This window comes from Canis aureus, chromosome 2 (assembly GCF_053574225.1).
Source record: "Canis aureus isolate CA01 chromosome 2, VMU_Caureus_v.1.0, whole genome shotgun sequence".
Classification (NCBI taxonomy): domain Eukaryota; kingdom Metazoa; phylum Chordata; class Mammalia; order Carnivora; family Canidae; genus Canis; species Canis aureus.
This window is the reverse complement of record NC_135612.1, coordinates 19,151,622-19,178,216: the sequence shown is the minus strand read 5'-3', so window position 1 is coordinate 19,178,216 and position 26,595 is coordinate 19,151,622. Positions and strand designations below refer to the sequence as shown.

General features: G+C 34.8%; 1 protein-coding gene across 31 annotated transcripts in view; it reads right to left on the bottom strand.

Moving 5' to 3' along the window:
* Positions 1-26,595, bottom strand: part of LOC144293967 (uncharacterized) — a 1,010,193-nt gene that overhangs the window by 759,175 nt on the left and 224,423 nt on the right. For 15 of the 31 annotated variants that reach the window (XR_013361426.1, XR_013361408.1, XR_013361433.1 and 12 more), the window contains exon 12: positions 421-554. The exons of the other annotated variants lie outside the window; for them this stretch is intronic. The gene's annotated coding sequence lies outside the window, so the exon portion shown is untranslated. The remainder of the gene's footprint in view (positions 1-420; positions 555-26,595) is intronic. 31 annotated transcript variants of the gene reach the window in all.

Here is a 26,595-nt window from a genome sequence, read left to right as displayed (position 1 = left end):
CAAAATAGGTAAATCCACAAAAATAGAAAAAAAAGTAATGTTTGCCAGAGGATAGGGAGAGGAGAAGAATGGGGAGTAACTACTAATGGATATAGGGTTTCGTTTTCTGGTGATGAGACGTTATTAAATTAGACAGCAGTGACGGTTACATAAACTTGTGAATATACTAAAAGCCACTGAACTTTATGCTCTGAAATAGTGAAATATATGGCATGTAAATTATATCTCAAATAATATAATTAATATAATATCAAACCAAAATATCTCAACAAAAAATATTTTTTTAAAAACTTGATTTAAAACTATAATAACATATATCTTCCTAACAAATCTGCAGGATTGTCAGGGCTTTGTGTGAAATCAAGGTTGGCTAGTACTGCTCTAAGACTGAGATTTGGAGTTATCTGTAGGCTCACTCACCTATGTGTCTTTGTGCCTGGGCTGAAATTTGCAAAGCTGGTGCTGAATCAGTTAGAGATCCTCTTTCTCTACAGCAGCTTTAGGGCAAGCATACTGCCTACACATGGCAAGTTTGGCTTTCTTTGTCATACATCCTGAGAAAGAAACACAAGCCTTTTATGACTTAGCTTCTCAAGTCATGCTGCATTACTTTCACCACCTTCTCTTGCTAGAGGTGGTTGTTATATAGGTTGGCCCTGGCTCAAGTGGGAAAGAACATAGAACCTACCTCTATGTGGTGGCAGAGTATCAATGTTACATTGCAAGAAAAGCATGTGGGCTAGGTGCAACTACCTTTGGAAAATGAAATCTGCCACACCATACTTAGTAGTCATTATAAGAAATCTAAGTCTACGATATTAATATGTGCACGTCTTCTGGGGAGAACATACAACAAAACAGCAACAACAAAGACATTAATTGTGTGGAAAAAATGAAATATTGGCCACTTTGAACCAACTTTTTGGTGATGCCAACAAAATAATTCCTGCTTCCCTCTTTCAGATGTCGACTCCACACATACACCCTATACCACTCATTCTGCACTGGTTTCTAAAATTTCCTTGATGACAAGTATTTAGTAATTCCTGGCCTCGCTTTCATTTTGTCTCTTTGATTTAATTTAGGTAACTAGGTTTTAGTGTGTTGAGTTTGAGGTAGTTTTCTTTTACAAACTAGAGAAACACAAAGTAATCTTTAGTAAGGTGGAAAAATATCTAAAATACAGGTTATGAGTGAAATCTTAACACTTCCCCCTGCCCAAACCAAAAAAAAAAAAAAAATTTGAATCAATAGTACATAGAAACTCTTATTTACTTACCATCCTGAATTCAGCTTCCATGCTTCGCCCATACATATAGTAATAATAATTTGAAAGCAATGGGAGAATGAAGATAGAGTGATATCATGATTCTAAATTTTTGCTTATTTGGTATTTTTTCTCTGAATATGAGTAATTCAATCTTCCCCAAACTGAAGATATATTTAAACAAAAGTCATTGTTTTTTACAATCAGCACTGTTTCACCCTCTACATTACTTAAGATATGAAAAGTTATGCTGTGATAACAAGCTCAAAATTTCAGTGGCTTAATACAATAAAAGTTTATTTTTTCCATTATGCTAAGCCAGCTACTAACCCAGGCAACTCTTGACACAGCTATACTCCAATCGAAAATCTGTAAATCCAGGCTAATCTGATTTTGTGGTTTATCATCTCAATCCCTTAGGATCCCAGAGATTGCTTCCACAATCCCGGAGACAAAAAAAAAGTCTAGAGATGTCAGCAGGACCTCACACAGCCTCAGACTAAGAGCACCACACATGACTTTTGTTCATGTTACACTGGTTAGAATTAGAAATTAGTGCCTCTTATCTGCAAGGTAATAGAGAAGTATGTCCTTTCTTGAGGAAGAAAAGGAGAATCTGTATTAACAAATTATAGAGATGTCCATCACAATTTATTATGGTTCCTAATTCAACTGGAAAAGAAAACACTTAAGTAAATTCATAGATGCCTCTCAGACAACCACATTAGAAAGTCAAATGGTCTGAATCTTGCTAAGATCCACACTTGCTACAATGATTACTGTAGAAATCTCCTTTATGCTCACCAAAAAAGCAGAGAGTGAAAGGGTTATTAGATATTTTCTATCAGCACAAAGATGGTGTTTATAATTCACAACAACTCTAGAATTTCTGCATAAGAATACTTTAAAAATAGTAATTTCTTGTAAGATAGGGCTTTTACCTTAAAGGTCAATATTCATAGAAGGCACACTCTATTTGCAAAATTGTATGCTGATAGAGGTTTGTGGGATGCTAAAGTGCTGTCCCTGAATGTAGCATGGGTGACGTTCTGACATCTGTTCTGTTAATTTATATTAACCTGAAACTATTAATTTTTATTAACCTTTAACATTTTAACTAAAATATTTGTTTCATCTACTAATCTTATATGTCACACAGATTACTAAACATGACCTATGCCCAAAGCGATCACAACCTGCTTTCCATGGCTCTGTCTGCTAACACTGTCCATTCTGTCTTCTGAAATAATCTGCTACAGTATATTCTTATGGTTGATATTTTATAAACCAACTGCAATTCTGTGTTATAAACTGCAAACCATTTAGGTATACAAACATAGTTCAATTCAAATGCCTCTGATATGGCACTCTGTAAAATATCTGTGGAGGTGATGATTCTAATTCTGAAATATTTTAGAATTATAAAGTCCAACTGAGCTACGCTGGAAATAATAATCTCCACTAGATTATTACTCCTAGAGTAATAATTTCTAGGATTTATTGAACACTTACTATAAGCCAGGCACTACTCTAAATACCTACTGAGTACCTACCAGTGCATACTTCAGAGATACTAATCAGCACAACTCCGAGATACATCCTAAGATTTTCCAATTTTACAGAAAAAGGTTATGTAACTTATCCCAAGGATACAGTTAGGTAATGGTCAAGAGTTCAGATCCAGACACTTTGAGAGACTTTTGTCCTCTTTCCTACAGGCAATGTAGATAAAGTGGCAGTTTGCAACCACAGGAAACATATAAAAGTGCTGGTTATGGTTTGATTTATTTCCTTCTCTCTTCCTTATCATTTCATTCATCCCAACTTAATAAATTCTAGAACAATCTATTTTTTCACTTCCATCCATCACATTATTTGGAGCCACCAGCATTTAGAATTGGGGAGAAAAAAAAACAGCAAAAGAAACAAGCCGTTTACTTGGGGTAGCTTAATGTGTTTCCAGACCCTGAACTCAAACCCCAGTTACTAGGACTCTGGAAATGACTCACCAGCAAGAATATAATGCTTTTTATTCGTAACATATGGAAATGAATTAATACCTTATGGTTCCCTATCACAAATGTCACAAGGACATGAAGATAGAGTGGCGTAGAGAAATTGAGAACAGCTGTGTTGGTGCATCAGAAAGGAAAGCTGAATCACCTGAAAGCCTCCTGAAAAGGACTAGAAAAGGAGCCCCTTGATAAGAACTTTTGTTACATTTCTTCCATTATTGTTCAAGGTTGCAGTATTTCTAGAACTTTTAGGATAAAATTTAGGATAATAGATATTTGAATTTTCTTCAAATGTCTTTTAAGATATGGCTTCCTTAATAAAGAGTTATATCATTAGGCATCTAAATATTTTGGGTCAAAGTGCATTGAAAAGGAAAAACAAGAGTCTAAATGTAGGAGGAATACAAACACAATATTCAGATTTTCTTCAGAAATTGAAAGTACAAAAACACTGTGCTTTATGGAATTCTTTATTAATCAATACAGCCAAGTCCAAGCCTGCAAAGTGTTAATGTCTGATACTACAGACATTTAGTTATTCCAACCTCATTTACTTATGTAATTTTCCCCTAAAGTCTTCCTGTTTTCTTCCCTCATTTGTTCAAATTGTATCCCTCACTTGGGACCAGTTTTTCTTACTGCTTCCTTGATGGGAGTTGTCTCCAGATCTTTGAACTCATACTAGTTTCCTCTTTTTAATAAGAATTCTTGGACCCGGGCAGCCAGGGTAGCTCAGCGGTTTAGCGCCGCCTTCGGCCCAGGGCATGACCCTGGGGTCCCAGAATCGAGTCCCATGTCGGGCTCCCTGCATGGAGCCTGCTTCTCCCTCTGCCTATGTCTCTGCCTCTCTCTGTGTGTCTCTCATGAATAAGTAGATAAAATATTAAAAAAAAAAAATTCTTGGACCCTTCACTGCCTCTACTTTATAATAACTGTTATGCTTACCTGTTATGGTAAAATCATTAATTTCTTTGTACTGGAACATTAATTTCAGTTTTTCTGGTATCACTCAAAGGATATAATGCTGTGTTTTCCACTAAGTTAAACTTCAACAAGTATGTCTTGAATTTAACTGAATTTTTGTTGTTGTTTTGTTAATTATATTTCAAAGTATTAAAAGGTAGATGTTGCCGTTTTTATGATCATGCAATTTTAGCGAAATTATATGTCATGTACTGGAGTTATACTTTACTCAGAGGAATGCTGGCATTAAAGAAATAGATTTCATTTATCAATCTATCTTCTCCAATGGGAAGGCAAATCTTCATTTAAAAGTAAACTGACTTGTATGTTACATTTGAATTTCAAAAATAAAATCATTGTACATTTATACTTTTGAAAATCTGGATTCCTTAAAAAGCAAATCGGGATGTCATCCAGTGAAAATTACTTCAGAAAGCACTACTTAAGAATAGAGTTTGAACTGACCCTAGATTTTTAAATATACCCAAATTTAAGAAAGTCACAAAAAATAAGTTACCACAAAACTCTTTTGACTAATTATAGCTCTCTAAGATTATTGTTAATCATACAAATATAAGCACTTATTTAAAAAGAACAAAGTTCTGACATACTCAATATGAAGCCTCTGAGCCACTGGACATTGAATTTCTTCCAAAAATGAATTAGTTTATTTAGCAATGTCAAGCTGTCAATCAAATTGTCATTCATCTATCCAAAACTGTCAAGTTTGATAAGAAAAACAACTTCTAAAAGAAGGAGAACTAATAAAAACCACGGGGCAGTATTAAAATGGCCTTTTGAAAATGGAGTCCTTAAGAAATGCTCTATAGATTATTAATGGCTATCTTTATTTCAGTACCTGAAACTAACATTTAACAATCCTTCTCTGGGCTCTGTGCTCAGGATTTCTTGGGCTTAAGTTTTGCTTTCTTCTTATGAAAGTCTTATTTGGAGAAATGTAGCAATTGTGGCAATCCTGTTCCCATCACTATATCCTATAATGAAGTGGAATCTACAACTATCCTTAGTTGCTCTGCTCTTCGTCAAAAAACTATTATCACATTTTCTCTTCCAGCTATGATATAATTATAACCAGTCATATTCTTTTGTGTCAACTCAAGTTCTACTGTTTTTTGAAACAACATAACCAATCTGGCTATCTTAAAATATATCTACATATATACCACTCTGAACTTGTAATGAAGGGTGTTAGTTAGGTCTATTGTCATTGAGATTTAAGTGAACAAATTATTTTCGCAGAAGAAAGGAACCTCCAAAGTGTTGCATAAAATTAAGAGGTTGGCTTCTATTATTTTATGTTAGAGCCAATTAATGCCAACATGAGCTATTAGCAAAAAGTAATAGTATCCTGACTATAATACACATTTCTCATGATAAGCTGATTCTAATATTAACCATGGGTCCACTGTTCCCACTAGATATGTGTTTGCTCCAAAGATGAAAGGGATTATGAGAGTTAAAAACCAAGGAAGCAGACGAATAAAAATGGTCAAATGTTCCTCCATGTTTCTCCCATAATATCAAATTAAATAATATTTTTGCCTTTTATATAAATTTAATAATGCATTGTATGACCAACCTTCAAAAAAAACTTGAACTCTTTTTGTTTTTTGCTTCAGCTGCATTTATCAATGAGTAATGCATCATCCAAATACCTTTTAGAAATTAGACCTTGTATTCCATTATGCATTCAGACATTTATAGCTGGATGATAAACCTATGTGTATCTCTGGGAGTTGGACTTATAAATCAGTGCTCACTGTAAAAATATTACACTCATATTTGAAATTATTGGGGTTCTATATCTTGTTCTGGCTTTTCCAAAGAAATATGAATTCTTTGAAAAAATATACAAATATTTGATTAAATGTACAACGTACTGTTTCCTTTATTAAAGGATACTGAGTTACATGGGTCTCCTTCTAGAACCCAGATGATTTACTAACCTCTCCACTAATAAAAGATTCAGAACAATGGTTTCTCCCACACAGCATATCACCATGAGCCCTACAACTTCCCTAATTTCTTTGAGAAAATGCGTCTGAATAAAATTGTAGAGAAATAACCTATTTATCTACCATTCTGTAGCTATAAACTTGTTGGGGAAAGCGTTAACTTATCAGAGTTGGGCTTTTCAAACCCTGCCCATTCCAAAGGAAAACCTGTCTTAAGAATGGCCCTTGGCCTGGCTCCTGGGAGATGACCTCTGACCCCTGGGAATATTCTGCATGCTAAGAATGGTTTTATACGACTGAAGCCATACTCTTACTTCAGTATGATCTGGGGTGGCTCTGGAGTCTGACTAGCTGAGGTCAGTTATGAGGACACCTACATGACATAGCCCTAATAAAAACCCTGGTCACCAAAGCTTCAGTGAACTTCCTCGCTGGTAACACTTTACATATTCTGTCACACATTATTTCGGGAGCATTAAGCACATTCCCATCCAACTCCACTGGAAGGGAACCCCAGAAGCTTGCCAGTGGTTTTTCCCAGACTGCCCCACAAGCTTTTCTCACTCTGCTGATTTTAATCTATATCCCTTCACTGTAATAAACCATCACTGTGATTATAACAGCTTTTCAGAGTTCTATGTGTCCTTCAATCCTCAAGCCTGAGGATGGTCTTGGGGACCCTCAACATAAAATCCAATGCCAGTTTTCAAAAGAAATGTATTGGTTTCAGCCAGGTCCCCATTAATCTGCACTGCAATTACTAATCAGAATTTGGAGACCCACCCAGCCATTTTGCAGGCTTTTTTGGTTGCTCTCCAAGCCTGCTAGCACAGTCATATTATTCCCTTCTCCGCCATATTCCACACTTTGTGGTATGTCCGCATTCCTAAACTTGGATTCCTAAACATACTGGTTGATAAAACAGAATGTCTATTATCAAAAATAATGGGAATAAATTTGTGTCTTCAGAAGTGGTTCACTAGTAATTACAAGTAAGATCATATAAATTTACAGAGAATAGGATTCAGGATTTTCAAGATATAAAAATCCCAACAAAAATCTTTATTATGACCAGAACTAAAGAACTTGCCCCTTATCATTGATTTTAAAAGATTCTTCTCTCTCTCTAAAGTTGAGAGTAAGTCATCACTTCATTATGTTATCTAGGCAATATTAATATTTTCTCTGAAAGACTTTATTTCAACTGGATACGTGCTTTTTTAAATCTATATAACCCATCTGCACTTTTAATTTTATACAAAATGGTAGGCATTCATTACTTTACTTGGATTCAATTAATCTTTCACACTAAAAACTAACCCTCAAGTCTCAATGAAAATAAATCAAGATTTATATTCTAATTAAATGACATTTTAAAAATCATAGGTATGTAGTTTTCAGAGATTCTTCATAGTATCAATCTCTATTTTTACTGTGTTGCTGACATGGAGTTTGTTGATTTTTCTAAATCGATTGAAAAAATTATAATATCTCTCCAAAAATCCTAAAAGGATTTTTCAAATTAAATTTGAGGATCAGTAAAATATACTTGAAATTGATTATCACATCATAGTTTTTTTTAAAGCCTGTGTCTAAAATTTAAATATAAGCAAAACAACAGAAAAGTAAAATATTCCCCTCTCTGCCAATCTCCAGGACTGTTATTTAGATATTAATATCAATAAAAAGAAATAATAATTACTGAATAGTATAGGTGCATATGAATAATTTCCTTTCATCAGTTCTGTCCTTCATACATTTGTAAAAAGTAAAGCCTATAGCTATAAAAGGACAAATGATGATTATATCTGCAAGATTCTGGGAAATGGTGAGAGTGTTTCCTTTTGTATAGAGAAAGAGAAAAGTCTCACAATTCAGGGACAGGAAGCTATGATTTACATAATGAACATGGCACAGAGACCCACAAAGTAGCAAGACTTAGATGGCAGGAAAATCACATTGGCTTAATTCCAAGACACCAGGCACATCCCTGGAAAATTCTGATGTGCCGGAATATAACAGTATGTACTTTTCCCAGAGCCAGAATCAGTTCAGTATTTGGCTTTCCCACTTATACTTGGAACATGGGATTCTTTTTCTCAAAGCCTATCAGGGTTCCATTTATGTTTAGCACCTGCATGCAGCCTATGGGCTCTAAGAGGGACTTTTTACATATAGGTATGAATTTCTTAACATACAGTCATTTTGTAACTTAAAGGTATAATATCTGATAATCATGAAGATAAAAGTGTTACACTTATATAATTAAAATAATCCCCTTTAAATAAGTTTCTACAATTCTTTCATAACCATAAGTAGTGAGAAATTGCTCAGCAATATCATATACAATGATAAAAGTTTATCAATAATAAAATCCAGGCCACTCTATATTACCAGACTTAAGAAACCAACCTGTGAAGTGTGAATTCCAGCTCTACCATTTACTAGCTCTGTGATACTTAGTAACTATTATAATCCCTTTAAACACCAGTAAATATGGATAATAATTAGTAAATAGGGGTAATAAATTTAGCTAACTTAAAGCTAAGGTAAAACTGAAAAGAGTATGAATGGATATAAAACACTTTTTCATAGTGCTTGATTCAGACCAAGTGTTCAATTAAAGCTACTGAGGTAAGAAAAAGGCTATGAACATGAGAAAGTCCACACCCTTCCTTCTCTCTTTGCCAGTCATGTGGAAAACTAGATGGGAAAAGAGAACGAAGTTAGTACATGCAAATTCTCAGAAGAAAATCATGAGATGAACAAACAACTTTTCTTCCAGAACCTCCACTCTTTAAGACAAGATCTAGTGAGAAAAATAGCAGAAACAGGTGGACATAGAGGAGGGTCCTAAATGGTATAAAACTGAGTAGTTCTGAAGAATTGGGAATGTTCAAAGATAGGAAAAGACAGGAGATAAGTGTTAGTGTTGACAAAAATCATTAGATGTTTATTAACCGAAAGAAGTATGATAAAAGATTGAAATTTTTGCCTGAAGCCCATTTTTTTCTAATGTACACATTCCAGAAGTGGATTTTTGGGGTCACAGATTATAGAGGTGTTATGGGCTGAATGTATCCTTCCAAAATTCATATGTTGTAGACCTAACTCTGAGGACTCAGTATATGGCTATATTTGGGTCAGAGGGTCTTTTAAGAGGTAAGTTAAATGAAGACCATAAGGTAGGTGGTCCCTAATCCAAACGACTGGTGTCCTTATAAGAAAAGAAAATTTGAGCACACAGAATACATCAGAGATGTATGAGCAAAGAAGGACCAGGTGAGGACACAGCAATGAGATGGCCATCTGCAAGCCAAAGAGAAAGGCCTCAGGAGAAACCAAACTAGCAGACACTTTGATCTTGAACTTCCACCCTCCAGAACTGTAAGAAAGTTTATTTCTGTTGTTTAAGTCATCCAGTCTGTGGTATTCTATGGCAGTCCAAGTAAACTAATACAAGAGATAAATATTTATATTAGCTATTAAGGGGCAATAATATGCTTAGTGGTTAAAGTAGTTTGCCTGAAATCAGAATGATTTTGACTTCTCAGTTCAAATTTTAGTTCTATTACTTTGTTTGTATGACCATAAACAAGTCGTTTACTCCCTATCTCAGTTTCTTCATTTAAAAAGGGAAAGGGGGATTCATTATAATGGTGTCTACTTCATTTGGTTGTTATCAGACTTCAAGGAACTGAAATTATTAACACCTAACACAGTGACTGGCATATAATATTGATCAATGATCTTAACTATTTTAATTGGCTATTATAATTCTCCTCAAGGGTTCTCTATCCTTCTGACTTGCAGCATTTTCAAAGACTATGGCAACGCTGTGGAGAAAGTCTCCAGGTTAGCAGAAGCAATTCTGGCTGTGGAGCTTTCGAGGGACAGCTTACTCCAAGTCATATATCTTCTTTCATTTCAGTTACAATGAGAAAAGGTCTTGGATGCCAGGACCCCAGGATCACAACCTGAATTGAAGGCAGGCGCTCAACCATTGAGCTACCCAGGTACCCAACCATTGAGCTACCCAGGTGCCCCGGAAGTATGATTTTCAAAATGAGACTCATCATTGGTTCTTGAGCAGGAGGTTAAATTAAGCAGTGTTCTAGAAGGGATGTGCAGAAGAAATTAAAATTGGGGCTGTGAACAGAAAAACCATCACCCTATTTGCAGGTGTTACATAGTAAGGACCTGAACTTGGTTTGTGGCAATAGCCATGCAAAAATAGAAAGCAATGAAGTGTTGTGAAAGGAAAGTCAGATTTGGCCACTCATTAAATGGAAGTAGAAAAGAAAAACAAACTAAGATTCAAAGAAGATCGAGGCTCCTTGAGTCTAAGTTCATTGGCTCATTCAGAGGCTATCAAGAGAAAGTAGCAGGAGGAGAAGATCCTGGTTTTAAAAAAAGATTAAGTTTGATTATATGAAATAAAACTAATATAAATACATTTGTGCTATTTTTACCTTAAGAAAGTAAAGTTCTCATGATCTAAAATAACAGGGACCAAGGAGAAACATCTTTGAATTAAAGATACATAAATTCAACATTATTTGATTTTCAGTGAGCCAGGCAAGCACATAAAGAAATTCCCCCCAGGCAAACCCTTTGCTATTGACACAAATTACTATTTGACAAGGGATTAGAAAAAAGAGTCCCAAGAAAAAAATAAAATGTAAACAGTGCTTTATCCTCTTCCTTTCTGCTTTTCGTTAAGTGCCTTACAAATTGTGAGCTAATTCTGTTTTCAGAGTTTTAAAAACAGTTGCTTGATGTTAGCCGTTTCTAGAGACATAATGCACTAGTACCAAATTTTCAACTTTTGTATTTGTACAGATACTGTAATTTATGTGACTTGGGAATAGCTCTTCACAGGAGACCTAGTTTTAAAATACCAACATCAGAGACGCCTGGGTGGCTCAGTGGTTGAGGTCTGCCTTTGGTTCAGGGTGTGGTCCCAGGGTCCCAGGATCGAGTCCTGCATCTGCTTCCTGTGTGGAGCCTGCTTCTCCCTCTGCCTATGTGTCAGCCTCTCTCTCTCTGTGTCTCTCATGAATAAATAAATAATGTCTTAAAAAAAATACCAACATCAAGTTAATGAAATTTCACTCAATTTTTAGGAATTTCAGAAATATGGAGATTTTACAGAGGCACTGAGGATTATTTGCAAAACCTTTAGCAAAATCTCCAGAGTTCTGTTGTTTTTTGTTGTTTTTAATAAGTCATTATGCTTCTACAGAAGCCAGCATATTCTCTGGAATTTTAACAGATGACATTCTTCACTTTGCCAGCATAGTACTCCAGGATATACAACAGATCAATGAACTACTCCAGCAGAGCAATAAATGGGGGTCTGAAAAAGTTAATGCACTTCTTAAATGCCAAATTCTTATAAAGTGGCTTATTTTTAAAGATAGATGTCAACCCAGAGTACTATACACATTAAATTCTTTAATGACAGATATTACTTAATAATATAAAGCTAACAAAGAAAAGTAAACACACTTTGGGAAATAATTTCTTTTTTATTTTTCTGACTTTTTAGGAAAATAAAAGTCTGATAAAACCGTTAAAACTTTCTACACACCTCCTGAAATATAATTAAATGCAAAGGAATGTTGGTAATTTCTGCATTTTGGTATTTTAGTCAAGTACATAAAAGCAAAGACTAGGGACACCTGGATGGCTCAGCAGTTCAGCATCTGCCTTCAGCTCAGGGTGTGATCCCAGAGTTCCAGTATTGATTCCCACATCGGGGTCCCTGTGAGGAGCCTGCTTCTCCTACTGCCTATGTCTCTACCTTCTCCCTGTGTCTCTCATGAATAAATAAATAACATCTTAAAAAAAAAAAAAAGAGCAAAGACTAATTTACTTGCTTTTAGTTGCTCCAATATTATAAACAAGTGGATATATATATATATACATGAAATATATACTTGTTTATATATACATATACATACATAGATACACATATATACATATCTAGTTGCTTGTTGTTTTACTATTGTACTTCATATATGTAGTTCCTTTTTTTTTAAAGATATCTTTAATGAATGAATGATATCTTAAATGAATATCTTTAATGACTTCAATCCATTTAGAGGTGAATCTTTACTTTGGAAGCCCTTGCTTTGCTGTCTGCCTTTTCTTCTGCTTAGCATCCCCTTTCTTCTCCCTTTAGGGTCACTCATTCATCTTTCAAAACCAATTTCACAAGTAACTTGCACAGGGAAATACTTTTGATATCCTGAGACTTGAATCAAATCCTCTTCATTTGACCATTAATTCAACAAATATATGAACACCTACTATGTGCCAGGTACTATTTTACACATGGAAATACAATAGTGATCACATTAACTAAAATCCCTCCTGGAGCATACCTCCTAATGAAGGAAAGAAGAGAGAGATAAAACACCAAATATACCACAGGGAATAATGAAACATGTAAGTGAAAGGAAAACACAGGATGGCAGAAAAACAAAGCAGGCTAGGGGAGCTAGGACATTCCCATCAGTAGGGTCATTGCTGTTAAATAGGATAATCAGGGAAAGCCTTAAGGATACAAAGGCATTTAAGCAGTAATTCCAAGGAAGTGAGGGAACAAACCTCTGTATATTCAAATGGAGAATGCTCCAGACTGAAAGGACTGCAAGTGCATAAAGTCTGAGGTAGGAATGTGCTCAGTATGTGTTAGGAACTAGAAAGGATGCCTTCACAATTGGAGCTCTGTGATTGCGGCAACATGGTGAGGAGAGGTAACATGTGAGGCCTCTCACCTAACAGACCTCGAGAACTTGAGCATTTGCTCTGAGTGAGCTGGGAAGCCACTGAGGGGGTTGAGTTGAAGAGTGTCATAATGTGACATAGGTTTAAATGAACTACTCTGATTTCTGTCTCAAGAATGGGCTTTAGTGGGACCAGGGAGGAAGCTAGCAGATCAGTTAAAATTTTATGGTGGTTCAGAAGAAAGATAATAGGGGCTCCCTATGTGTTCCTTTTGCAAACTGACCACAAGTCCAGCCTACCATTATCCTACTCCTCTACTTTTTTCTTGATAAAAGTGACATCCCTAAAAAGAGAAACAGAGTCTCTTATCACTGTATCATCAACATTTTACAAAAAACCTGGCATATTACAGTGCTGGGTAAATGTTTACTGAATGAAAAAAATCTATTAACAGAGACTTTAAAAGAAATTAAAACCCTGAACCAAACCAAATATCATGGCTTTTTAAATGGAAATATTTACGTTAACAAATAATTTGGGCTGATTCAGTGGGGGGAGAAAAAGAACTAGTATTAGCCTATATTTTTTGAGATATTGGTCTCCAATTCCATGCAGTAAAAATGCAAAGGAATAAATTAGGGCTGTGAACCAATCCCAGAAATGGCAACTAAAGTAATAAAGGTAATGGATTTTGATCAGTACATAAAATAAAAATCATAAATAATGTACATGAAAAATGTAAAGTGACATTAATAAATAAGCATCTGTTTAATATTATTAAGGTCAATTGAGAAAACCTAATTGTAGTAAATATTTTAATTAGTGTTTTGGCAAAAAGCATTTGAAATTTGAAAGATAAGGAAAAATTTTATGAATAAAGGTAGGTTTTAATATCCTAGTCTCATAGTGAATCACAAAGAAAGCACTTGTCTATGTATTAGTTTGCTATTGCTGCTGTGACAAATCCCCATAAACTTAGTAAGTTAAAACAACACAAAATTATTAGCATAATTTGTAGGTCAGAATTCTGACACAGGTCTCATTGAGCTAAAAATCAAGGTGTTAGCAAAGCTTCATTCCTCTCTAGAGGCCCTAGGAGACAACATGTCTCCTTGTCTTTTCCAGCTTCTAGAGAATGTCTCAAATTATGATACATCCATATGATGGAATACTATAGAATCATTAAAATTAAGTTTCTGGAATTTTTAGTTATACGACAAAATATTAAAAGTGACAAGTGTTACAAGCCACATTAATATATGCAAAACTACTTCAACTATACAAAAATATATAAGCATGGACAAATAACTGAAAAAAGGTGTGACATGACTTCTAAATGTTGTAGTTATAAGTATCTATTTCTTCCTTATGCTCTTTTCCTAATTTTTAAATGAACTTGTATAACTTTTAAACTAGCACATTTTTAAAAACAGCACCATACATTTAAATTAATGTCCATGTTTTCATACAAATATTTCATTATCTCCTTCTGATACTTTCTTCTCCCCTTTTCCTCCAGTCAAACATGGAATTAAGACTTTGTTTCAATTTAAATGAAAAAAGGCAAAAGTTGCATCGTGCTCTTTCCCCTTTTATTCCATAGCCTAAATTCTTCAAAGTACCATACCCAATGCCATTTGGATTTTCTGATTTAAGTTTCAAAGATATCCTATTTCTACGAATTCCTCTTACTCTCTAGCTAGACAGTAGGTAACCTTTTCAGAAAAAAACAAGATTTTTAATTTTAACTCTGCAAGACATTCTCTTAGCTTTCAGATCTATTGAAATATTATAGCATCCTAGAATTTCTGGTATATACAAAATTGAAAGGAGGTACAAAACTATGAACACTTTAAAAAGATGAGTAGTTGTGGGGTGGTGAGGTGGGAGGAGGGATGAAGAGACAAAACACAGAGGACTTTTAGGGCAATGAAAATATTCTGTATATTAGAATGGTAGATACATGTCATCATACATTTGTCCAAACTCACAGAAGTTTGGACAACATCAAGTGAACCATAATGTAAACTAAGAACTTTAAATGATAATGCTGTATCATCATAAGTTCATCAATTGTAACAAATGCACCACTCTGGTGGGAGATGCTGATAACGGGGGAGGCTCTGCATGTGTGGGGCAGAAGTACATGGGAAATCTCTGTAGCTTTCTCTCAAATTTGATGTGAACCTAAAACTTCTCTAAAAGTGTAAAATCTTTACAATTGAAAGGACAGGTAAATTTTTAAAAAAGAAATATAAGGTTGGCAAATTGAACCCCAATTTAAAAAAAATAAAAAAGAAAAAGAAAGAGAGAGAGAGAGAGAGAGAGAGAAAGAAAGAAAGAAAGAAAGAAAGAAGAGAAAGAAAGAAAAAGGGAAACTCACACCTCCTCATCTATTTAAAACAACAGGAAAATTAACAAAGCTTTGTCTTTCATCTGCCAAATTTAGCTACTACAAATAAAAGGCCAACAAAATCATTTCAGCCATTTTGTTTTCATACATGTTATACATATGTACATTTGTGCATATCCATACATCACTTTCAAACAGGAAATAAATAGCCTATTATTAGATAAATCAGGCCGGGAATCAAACATATTCTCCTCTACCACTTGTCTTTCGATAATCACTCTTCTCCCACTTTGAAAAGAAAAAGCATACCCATCTTTATTCATCTAGAATCTCACAATGGTGCACTGCACTGAAGTATACATTTCTCTGGTGCCTATCAAAGGAACAATTTGAAATACTGATTATCTGTGAAGACTTCTTTAATCAAGGCACAATATACGCATGCCATAGCTCTGTATCTGTCCTTATATTTATACCTATTTCCACTGAGGGCTAAAAGTGAAATTAAACACAGGAAATTTGGCCCACATTGGAATCATTTGAATTTAGATAAATTCTGAGTAGGGTAGCATGAGTGAAGCAATTTCCATTACCTACTCCATCTTGTCCTTTTACTGCCTATGGACACTACCTCTGAGAGAGAGACCATGGGCACATAGGCACAAAATACTAAAGGTGAAGCCACCTCACTGGCAAATTCATGTTAAGACTCAATCCCTGCTTTTCCCAGCAAAATCACCTCTGGAAATCAAATGATGCAGTTATCATGAAAAAAATACCAATTTTTATAAATTTAAAAATGAAGTAGGACATTGTGTGACAGCCTGCCTTGGCTGATTTATTTGACAATGAAACTAATCTTTCCAATTAGGTTTAAGATGAACATTTTCCATGAACTGAAAGAGTTAAGTCTACAACTGAAGTTTTGATATAAAAAAATATAACATACTTTACAAGAAAAAACTACTTTATCAAAAAATATGCATTGGCATAAATGTATTAAAATAAATGATACTTTATTTCACCAAACCTTTCTAAGTATACTGAGTTAAGCAAGGCGCCCTCATGTGAAAAACAGGAGTGACTGTCACTTGAAAAACTTTGGGAAAGCCTTTATATTGTTGATAAAGTACATGACTAATAACTGGATAATAAATTATTTTGCAAGAGAGATGATTCCTAATTCTTTGCTTACAATGAAATTGAAAGAGACCTTTATCAACTTGACAATTAAAATTTTAGTAACATATCCCCATATGATTTTTGACATATGACTGATAAAAACTTAAAATAGTAACAACTCGATAAAAAAAATTTCTACCTACTTATTTAGGTGAAAATATTTATCAATGTTTTCAACTACAAAAACAAAAAATAGGAATAGAAGGGGTGCAAAACTTGCCTCATTCTAGTAATATATAAATTCATGAAGATATAATACTTTTCATACCAAAAAAAAGACCTGCTACACAGCAAAAGCTGATAGATTAAGTAAAATTTCTTTCACAGAAGCTGTGGTAAAGATCAATACATGTTACCACCCATCCTCTCAGTACAGAACTTTCCTGTATATTCCATCTGGTATGAATTTGTTCTTTCCACTTTCCTCAGTTTCTTCACTAACAAAAGCAGACACCTGTGTTTTTTCTTCACTTAAATGACTTACGCATCCCTCCTTTGACAGCGTCTAGAAGTAGATGTTGTTTTGCAAGCCTCTTCCATGCATTTAGTTTTTTCACTTTTACTTTTTATTGAGATACAACGTAAAGTGCATAAATCTTAAATGTACGGCTTAATTAATTTTTGAAAACCATATGCCTTTGAAACTTCCTTCCAGATCAAAATGTAAAATACTATTTAACACCATAGGAGCTTCTTATTGCATCTTCCCAGTCATTGCTACTCACCCCACACACCGAAGGGTAAGCACTGTCCTGACCTCTAATAGGTAAGTTCTGCCTGCTTTCTAAACTTTACACCTCAGGATCATACAATATATCCTCCTTTATGTCTGGAAATTGAAGAAAAAAAAGTCATTGGATGAGAGAATATATTGACAAAACATAGTTGACAAGAGACTTGTACCAGGACATATATGTACAAATCAACAAAAAGACAGGCAATCCAGTTTTAAAGTGTGCAAACGATTTGAACAAGTATGTTACTAAAGAGACTAACCAAATAATATTTCATACATTTTGAGTACTTTCCGTTTACCCCGAGTCTTTTGCGATCTCAGACGCCAAAGCTTTCAGTTCCCTTATTTAAATTAACTAATCTCTTCATTCACATATCCATAAAACATTTGTTTCATATCTCCTATGTTCAAGGCACCATGTTGTACAATGGAAAAAAAGATAAATAAAGTTCCTGGCCTCGGGGAATGAAGGGTCCAGTAGTTGAAATAAGCCATACAAAAAAAAAATCCATATTAAATAGCAATACTGGCCATAATAGAAATAAAATGATTGACTGTTCCTACTTGACATTAGGGGAAGGTAGAGAGAATTGATTAAAGAAGAAAAGGTGGGATCCCTGGGTGGCGCAGCGGTTTGGCGTCTGCCTTTGGCCCAGGGCGCGATCCTGGAGACCCGGGATCGAATCCCATGTCGGGCTCCCGGTACATGGAGCCTGCTTCTCCCTCTGCCTGTGTCTCTGCCTCTTCTCTCTCTCTGTGTGTGACTATCATAAATAAATTTAAAAAATTAAAAAAATAAAGAAAGAAAGAAAGAAAGAAAGAAAGAAAGAAAGAAAGAAAGAAAGAAAGAAAGAAAGAAGAAAAGGTGATATTTGACAGATTTAATATCTTGTGTGATTAGTGTCATACACCTAAAACAAAACTTAGACAAATATCCCCAGGGAATGTCTCTCCTGATGATTTTCTTTCCTATGCTTCTCTCATCATGGAAGTCAGACGTCAGCCCTATGAGAAGAGGCTATAAAAAGCTTTATAGCAGTAATTTGCTGGATCAGAACACCAAGAACCATTTTTACTTTTAATTCTACTCTGACCTTAATACTCCAGAACTAGGTAACTCTTTTATCTGAATCACATTCTACAAATTATTGGATCTTCTAACCCTTAATCCTAATACCCTACTAACTGCATTCCTCACATCTACCTATAAACCTTAACCTAGCATTTTTAATGCTTAGATCACCATCCATTATCTCGTCTTTCCCTCCTGTTCCTGTATGTTATATCTGGAACCCTCAGTTAATGGTAGCTATATCTATAATATGTCTATTTGTTTGTTTTGATTTTGGAATTTTTTTCTTTGTGTTTTAAATCCATACTCACTTCCAAAAACAACAAACAGACCTGGGTCTTCCTCTTGAGTTTAGACACCTGGTTTTCACTGAATTCTGAACTATGTCCACTCTCAAGATTCAAGGCTTTCTCAGCCTAGCCCATCTTACAGCTATGGAAGTGCCAGCCACAACAAAAGGAAAAGAGGAAAGGAATTTTTTAATAAAAGCATACCATGAACACAACCTATTCTTTTCAAATCAGGATATCAACTTTGAAATTGTTGCATCTCTCACCCAAATGTACTTCGTGAATTTCCCTTATGCTTTGTAATAAACTGAGTCATAACCGAGAACAATTTTCTCAAAATCTAGCCTACCTGCATCAGAAAATCCTAAGCATACTTACTTTGATTAAGATCCTTAGACCCCACTGCAACCTACTGAATCAGAACCTTTGGATCTGAAGTTCACATATCAGATTTTTCCCTAAGAAGCTCCAAAGGTGATTCCAAAAGGTGGTCCAAAGAGTCCAAAGTCTTAAAACAACTGAAATGGAACAATTCCATGAACAGAATGAACACTAACCAATTTAAGGCTTTATTTTTACCTACTCATGGATAGGCACTATGGGAGAAATTCAAAGAAACTCTCCTAAAGAGGCAGGGATGACTCTGATACCATGTAAATAAACCCAGGATAGCTTCCCTTAAGGGATGAGAGATCATATGTGAAGATACTCCAGCTTTCCCTTCTAAAGCAGCTATGTGACTGAGGCCATCCGAGATTATCTAATCCAAACCTAAACTGACTCAGATGAGAAAAATTATCCTACTGATGCACAGGATTATGAGAAAAATTTTTAAAGTGTAACTTTAAGCAACTAAATTTTGAAGTAGTTTGTTATACAGCAAACACTAACTGATACACCCACTAAAATTTCTTTCACAGAAACTTTGTGGTAAGGGCTGATACATTTTACCACCCATTCTCTCAGTGTAGAACAATCTTCCTGTATATTCCATCTGGGGTGAATTTGCCTTTTCCACTTTCCTCAGTTTCTTCCATTCATTCACAAAAGTCTTGCCATTTGTTTTCACCTTAAGAGGTTATAACCATTTTTTAAATTTTGTTTACTACATTTAATTGCACTAACCCGTCATTCACCATCTACTACATACAATGTTTTATAACAGGGTCAAGACATTCAATGAAGTTCTTTTTACATGAGCACAAAAATTGGGAACTGCCTAAATCACTAACAATAGAAGGATAGCTAGATAAATTATGGAATTTGATTGAAAAAATATTCAACTACTGAAAATCGTATTCTTTAAAGAACATTTAGTGACAAAGAAAATGCTTACAATGTAATAAAAAGTGAAAAGGTTTAAAAACTATACATATAGCTATTCAAATACCCATATATAGAAGGACATGCACTGGGATCTTAACAGTGCTTATCTCGAGATAATAACATAACAAATGATTTTTACTATCTTCTGTACTGCTTTTCTTTATCCATAATATAAATAAGCATTTATTGTTGTGCCCAAGATTGCGAATCCAAGAAACCACCAAGGAGCCAAGACCGATACAATCACACGAGGGTTTATTAGCAAGCTCGAGCTTGGGTCCAAGTATACCCGACACAGTGGAGCAGGGACTTGGACCCCGAAGTGGGTTACGGCTGGGTTTTTTATAGGCTGGTCTAGGGGATTTTCAGAAGAGGTGAAGGAATTTCTCAAGTTCTGTTTACATTCTGATATGGGGCTTAAGGGCATTGAGCTCTGTTCTCATTCTAATATGGGACTTTCTACCACGGGCGTGGGCTCTGTTGTCTTTCTGATATGGGATTCCCTGCCAAGGACATTGAGGACGTTCTGCAGTTTTTCCCATAAAGTTCAGCTCTTATTCACAGGGGCCTAAGATGGCTGTACTTGTGCTAATGCTAAACTTTAGGTGGGATGGCCTTAATTCTTCTTGGCCTCCACATTTATTACTTTCATATTTAAAAAAACATTAAAAATACATAAATGAAAAAAAATACATAAATGGTATTCTTGCTTCCTACCAGTTCTCCAAATTAATCTGTAAAATCTTTCTAAATTACATGAATAAAAACAAAAATAATAAGGAAATGTTATTTTTGGCCACAAGAGCTTACATTTGGTCAAAATGGTATCTAATATATACACTGTTTCAGATGAAAAAATTAAAAACCAAAAAAATATATATAAAAGAAAGGTACTGCTACAGGAGTGCCTGGCTCAGTTAAATGTCTGCCTTCAACTCAAGTCATGACTGCAGGGTCCTGGGATTGAGCCTGTCAGGATCCCTGCTCAGTAAGGAGTCGCTTCTCCCTTTCCTTTTGTCCCTCCCTTCCATTCATGTTCTCTCTTGCTATCTTTATCTCTCTCTCTCAAATAAATAAAGTCTTAAAAAAAAAAAAAGGTATTGCTACAGCCCCAACCACTCATGCACATTCACTGCTTTTACATATAAATGATCACACTGTGTTTTTCTCAAAATACAATTTTTCTATTTGATACGGAATAATGCATTAAATTTCTTGGGAGTTGGGATAACTAACCCATGCATCTGTGCAAAGCAGTTCTTTTACTATATACTGCTAGAGCAGAGACATGAATATTGTACTCTAAGTTATGTTTGTTTTCCATAGGAGTGTAAGATTAACAATTGTGAAACTACCTTATGTGTCATCTAGGATTCAGCAAATTAAATATATTATGGTATCAGAGACAGCTATCTCATTGTCAGAGTAAAGATTAATAAATAGGATAAAAGAGAAGGCTAGAATGGATCTGGTGGTTTGGATCAGAAAAGGATTAATCAGTATAAACTCGTTGTTGCTGTTGTTTTTAATACAGATAGACCTAGAAATAGATATAAATGTGTATGATGCATGTGTATGTGCACGCATGTGTGCATAAATCTTTTTCATATATTTATGTTTGTGTGTGTGTGCGTCTTTCCTAGTTCTGTCCACTAAGAGTGTCTAGAAGAAAGATTACCCAATAATAATGAACATGCCTAACACCACATTTTGTTTTCCAAATACCATTTTTCAAAAAAACAGTCACCAGGGCTAGGCTAGGGAAAATGCTGTCAAAGGTTGAAGAGTATCTTCTGACATGATGCACTGAGGACACAAAATTACCTATTTTTGGCAAAAATGCATTACATCAACTCTAACATGAGATAACATCAGGCAAATTCAATTTTAAATAGATTTACTCTACCAAATATTGGCTAGTACTCTTCCAAGATGTCAAGATCACAAATGAAAAAGTATGACTGAGAAAATGGCCCAACTAAAACAGACTAAGGAGCCATGATCAGGGTTAATTTCCAGGCTTTGACAACTGTATTATAGTTATGTGAGATGTTACTGTATGGTGAAAATGAGTGAAGGAACTCTCTAGGCATTTTGTAAGAGTTTTGTAAGTCTGGAAATACTTGAAAATTAAGAGTGTAAAAAAAGATTTACTGTAGGAAAGGGAAATTTATTTTGATATGACTCAAACTTTTTAAAATGTTGTTCCTAATTCTGTATTTAATTATCATTTTATCTTTTTTAAAGACCTTCCTTATTGTACCACTAATGCCCCTATTGGCAACAAGAAGAATCAAGAATTAAATGTTCAATGGTAACGTTTTACCCTTTCTTCTTCCAATACCTTTATTCTATCCTTTTAAACTTGAACTGGATTATTCTACCATTAAACCTGTAGAAGAAAGAAGCCCTTGCTTATCTCTCTAAAATTTATGTATTGTACAGCTTTTTATATACTTCCAACATCACTGAAATACTATAATAATGTGATTTTGGACACTATGGTTAAATAATTGCTATTGTCTTCATAGTTACTCAGAATAATGTAGTTAAAGTATTATTCCAAATTCCATAATAATTAGGGTTGTCTTGTTTGCATGCTACTTTCATTATTAGTTCTGTTTTTCCTTATTTTTGTCTTCCTGAGGCAATGCTGCTGACTTATCTCTGGAATGTAGTGGCTTTTTTTTTTTTTTTTTTTTTTGAGTGCTGCCTCTAGTGGAATGACATGACAACTTAAGTGTTTTCTTCCCTTTCTTTTTTTCTTTATTTTTATTTTCTTTCCTTTTTCTTTTTTTTAAATTACAGTAAAATACACATAAGATAAAATTTACCATTTTAACCATTTTTAAATGTACCGTTCAGTAGCATTTAATATATTCACATTGTTGAAAAGTTCTAAGGTTTTTTTTTTTTTTTTTTTTTAGTTTTACTTATACATCCAAAAAAGATGCAAAACAAAGATGATTTGCTTAAATTTGGAGGACTAATAAGGAGATTAGATTTCCTGTACCACTTTTTCAGACATTATTTGGAATCATTCACATGAGAGATGAATGAAAGGATCAGAACTAATCTTGATCTCAACTGATTAGGAACAAAAACGAAGCAAACAGAAGTAGAGAACTGAAATAGTTATGTACCTCCTGTATAGAATTTGTCTAGCCAATAAACTCAACTGTCCAGAATACAACTTTACCAGAAAAAGTAAGTATATAAAGGTCTCCAAGATACAAAATTAGTGTAACAAAATTCATGTTTTTAATTTTGTATACTTTAGGCACAAAAGAATTTCATGCCTTCAATCAAGATTTTACTCTTATTTGGGGCACCTGGGTGGCTCGGATGGTTAAGCACTGGTCTCTTGATTTAGGCTCAAGTCATGATCTCAAGGCCCTGAGATCAAGCCTCTACAAGAGCTCCAGAATAGCAGGGAGTCTGCTTGAGATTCTCTCGTTCCTCATCTCTCTGCTCCTTCCATCCCCCGCTCCAGCACATTCATACTCTTTCTCTCTCTCTTTTTCAAAAATTAAACAACAACAACAATAACAAAAAGAGCTCTTACTTTAAGGGCAACACAACATACTTGGCTACCTGGTGTCTAAAAATAGCAAATACGAAGTAAAAAGAGGAATGCTTGTAGGCAATATTGGTAATATACTGAAAATAAGTTATATGTGGAAAGGATGACCATGAAAAGCAAAAAAAATGAGTGTATTGTTAAAGAATTGTGAAAGAATAAAAATATCTTTCATATCTCAAAATTCCTGGAGGCTATAAGAAATTAAAAAATGTTTTAATAAGTGATTCTTATAATGATATGTTCAGCATATTCTATTTTTAAATACAGGTAATGAAAATAAAATCATACTTAGTGTGGTGGTATCAACAGGTTTGTTATCAGATATATACCACATTCAGAATGTAAAAAATAAAGTGGCTTTTCTTTTCTTTTTGTGGTTGTTTTAAATGTGGGTGCTTCACACTAATGTGGGGGAAGGGAGACATACTGATGCAAAAAATTGCACCAGAATCTTTTTCCCCAAGATATTTCACAAAACTAGTTATCCTAATTCTCTGATTTAAAACAAAATGCTAGAAATATGAATTCCATTCTTTAAAAGTTCATTTTTTTCTCTAAATGTTGACTTTCCATTAAAATGTTACTAAACATATAGCATTAGAACAAGATGACAACACAAACACTGAAGAAAAATATGGAGAGATTTTTTTTTTTTTAGACTAGAAATGCTTAAAGACATTCACTGAGAAATGACCACAGGCATTCACAGAAGATTTTATGTCTCAGAAGATGCCCAATTTGACAACTGATTAAGGCTTAAAAGGAAAATCCCAATAAAAACGGAGACTATAAAAGCTCCACGAGGCAAAGAATCCTGTCTCTCATTACCATATTGCCAATGCTTATTATGTAGAGCAAAGACTTTATACAGCAAAATTAGGACCCAGATGGGGTGCTTTCTACACACTATTACTCTTCATTTTCTCAAGTGTTCCACTGAACTACTGAGATATAACACCTGCAGCAAGTAAACACAGTTCCTTTCTAGACTTAAAGTAATTTATTACAACAGACCCTGTGTATCTAAAGTAGTATTATATTTGTTGTTGTTTTTAAGCCAGCTCACAAAACTTCCTGAGTTTTTGTGATGATAGCTTTATTAAACATTTCAATAAGCATATTAGCACCATATTAACTGTGATGTACACAAAGCACAATTTTTGGCCTAGTACACCTCCTCAAACTCTATGTCTGCTTTAATTATAGCCAATGAAAGAAATTTCAGAATCTAGGTTCTCTATATTCTTGCAATGTTTTAAATTTAATATGAATAACTGACACTTTTCATTCATTTCTTTATCAAACATGTACTGAGTGTCTACTCTTAACCAGTTACTCTACTAGACACCAAAAATACCGCGGTGTGGAAAACAAACACAGCATTTTCTTTCATGAGTCTTATACTCTGGTATGAAAAACAGGTAAAATATGCAACAAAATTAACAAAATTTTGAAATTGTAAGAATAAGCAGCAGGAGAGGTGAGAGGGAGGATCTAATTTAGTCAATAAAGTTTTCCCGAAGAGGTGACACTTCAGCTAAAATTTGAAAAAATTATGCAGCACATAGATTGAAAAGAGATTGAGAAGACAATTCTCTAAAGCTGGAAGGAGGGATCCCTGGGTGGCGCAGCGGTTTAGCGCCTGCCTTTGGCCCAGGGCGTGATCCTGGAGACCCGGGATCGAATCCCACGTCGGGCTCCCGGGGCATGGAGCCTGCCTATGTCTCTGCCTCTCTCTCTCTCTCTCTCTCTCTCCCTCTCTCTGTGACTATCATAAATAAATAATAATTTAAAAAAAAAAAAAAGATAAAGCTGGAAGGAGACTGTCATGTTAAGGAATTGAAACAAGACTGAGATAGCCAAGATCTAGCAAAGAGGTCATAATACAGAGTAAGGTTTTTCCCTAAAAGGGCTGAGAAGCCATTGAAAGAAGTTAAAGAGGAGTTTATATGGCTTTATATATTTTTATTAGTTCTTAAACTAAATTAAATAAACACTGCTAACTTAAATTTGATTTGCTCTGAAGTCTTCCATAAGGCACTTGAAATAAAGGTTTCACCAATCTTTATTGTGAACCTATTTGTGTTAAAGTAAAACTCAATTTTAATGGCGGTTTTCCAAAGTCACTCCTAACTGAACTCTTATAAACTCACAACCACTTAGGTCCTTAAACATCCTAGTTGGAAGCTCTGTTTTCCCTCTATCCTCATCATGACCACGGAGATCTACAGTTCCCACTATAATATGACAAAGTGCATTAACTGTCTGCACCAAGGGGCTCCATTTGTTGTGTTGGCAGTTTTTGTTCTTCCTTTCACCTCCCTAATGAGGCCCAGTCCCACTCACTGATGTCCTATAGCAGTCAGACAAACCACTGTCTCAAGTTCTGCCAGGAATCAAAAATAACATTAATTGCATTCTATATTGTGTATCTATATTTAATGATAATGGATAATATCTCTGATGACATTTTTTCAAAATTTGTTTCTCCATTTCCCCTTCATTTGGAAAAATGCCTTCCCGAGTATCTGTCTACCTCGCTTGTTTTAAGAATGTAAACGCTCATTCATCCTTTGACTCCTATATTATAACCTACTACAGAAGTGCTTTAAAAGATCCTGATTTTACCACCTGGAAAGAGAGTAGGCTTCATAATTGTTTAGGAGAGTTATCTATATAACCCCCACTGGGAGCCCATGCAGCTAACATGATTCTGCAAATGGGCTCACGGATATCCTGGCAACTCCTCAAGGGAACAGGAGTCTTTTCCCAGGGCACAGGACATTTCAGAAAAGGGATAAATGGAGATACCTTCTCCTTGAGCACTCCTGAAGCTGCATAATTTATATCTTTCAGGCCCCAATAATCCTTACTTGTGGCAGTCATGTTTCTCTAGGCTTTACAGTTCCACACTCTTTCCAAAGTAACATGAAAAGGTGCCAGACCAAGATATAGGACATGACTCTTCACAACGTTCCCCTGCAGACTCTTATGACCTGCATACACCAGCAAGACTAATTATCTCTCTGAGGACACAGAATAAGCTAATACATGCAAAAATATCCTGAAAGATACAAAATGGGGTATAAACATAAGG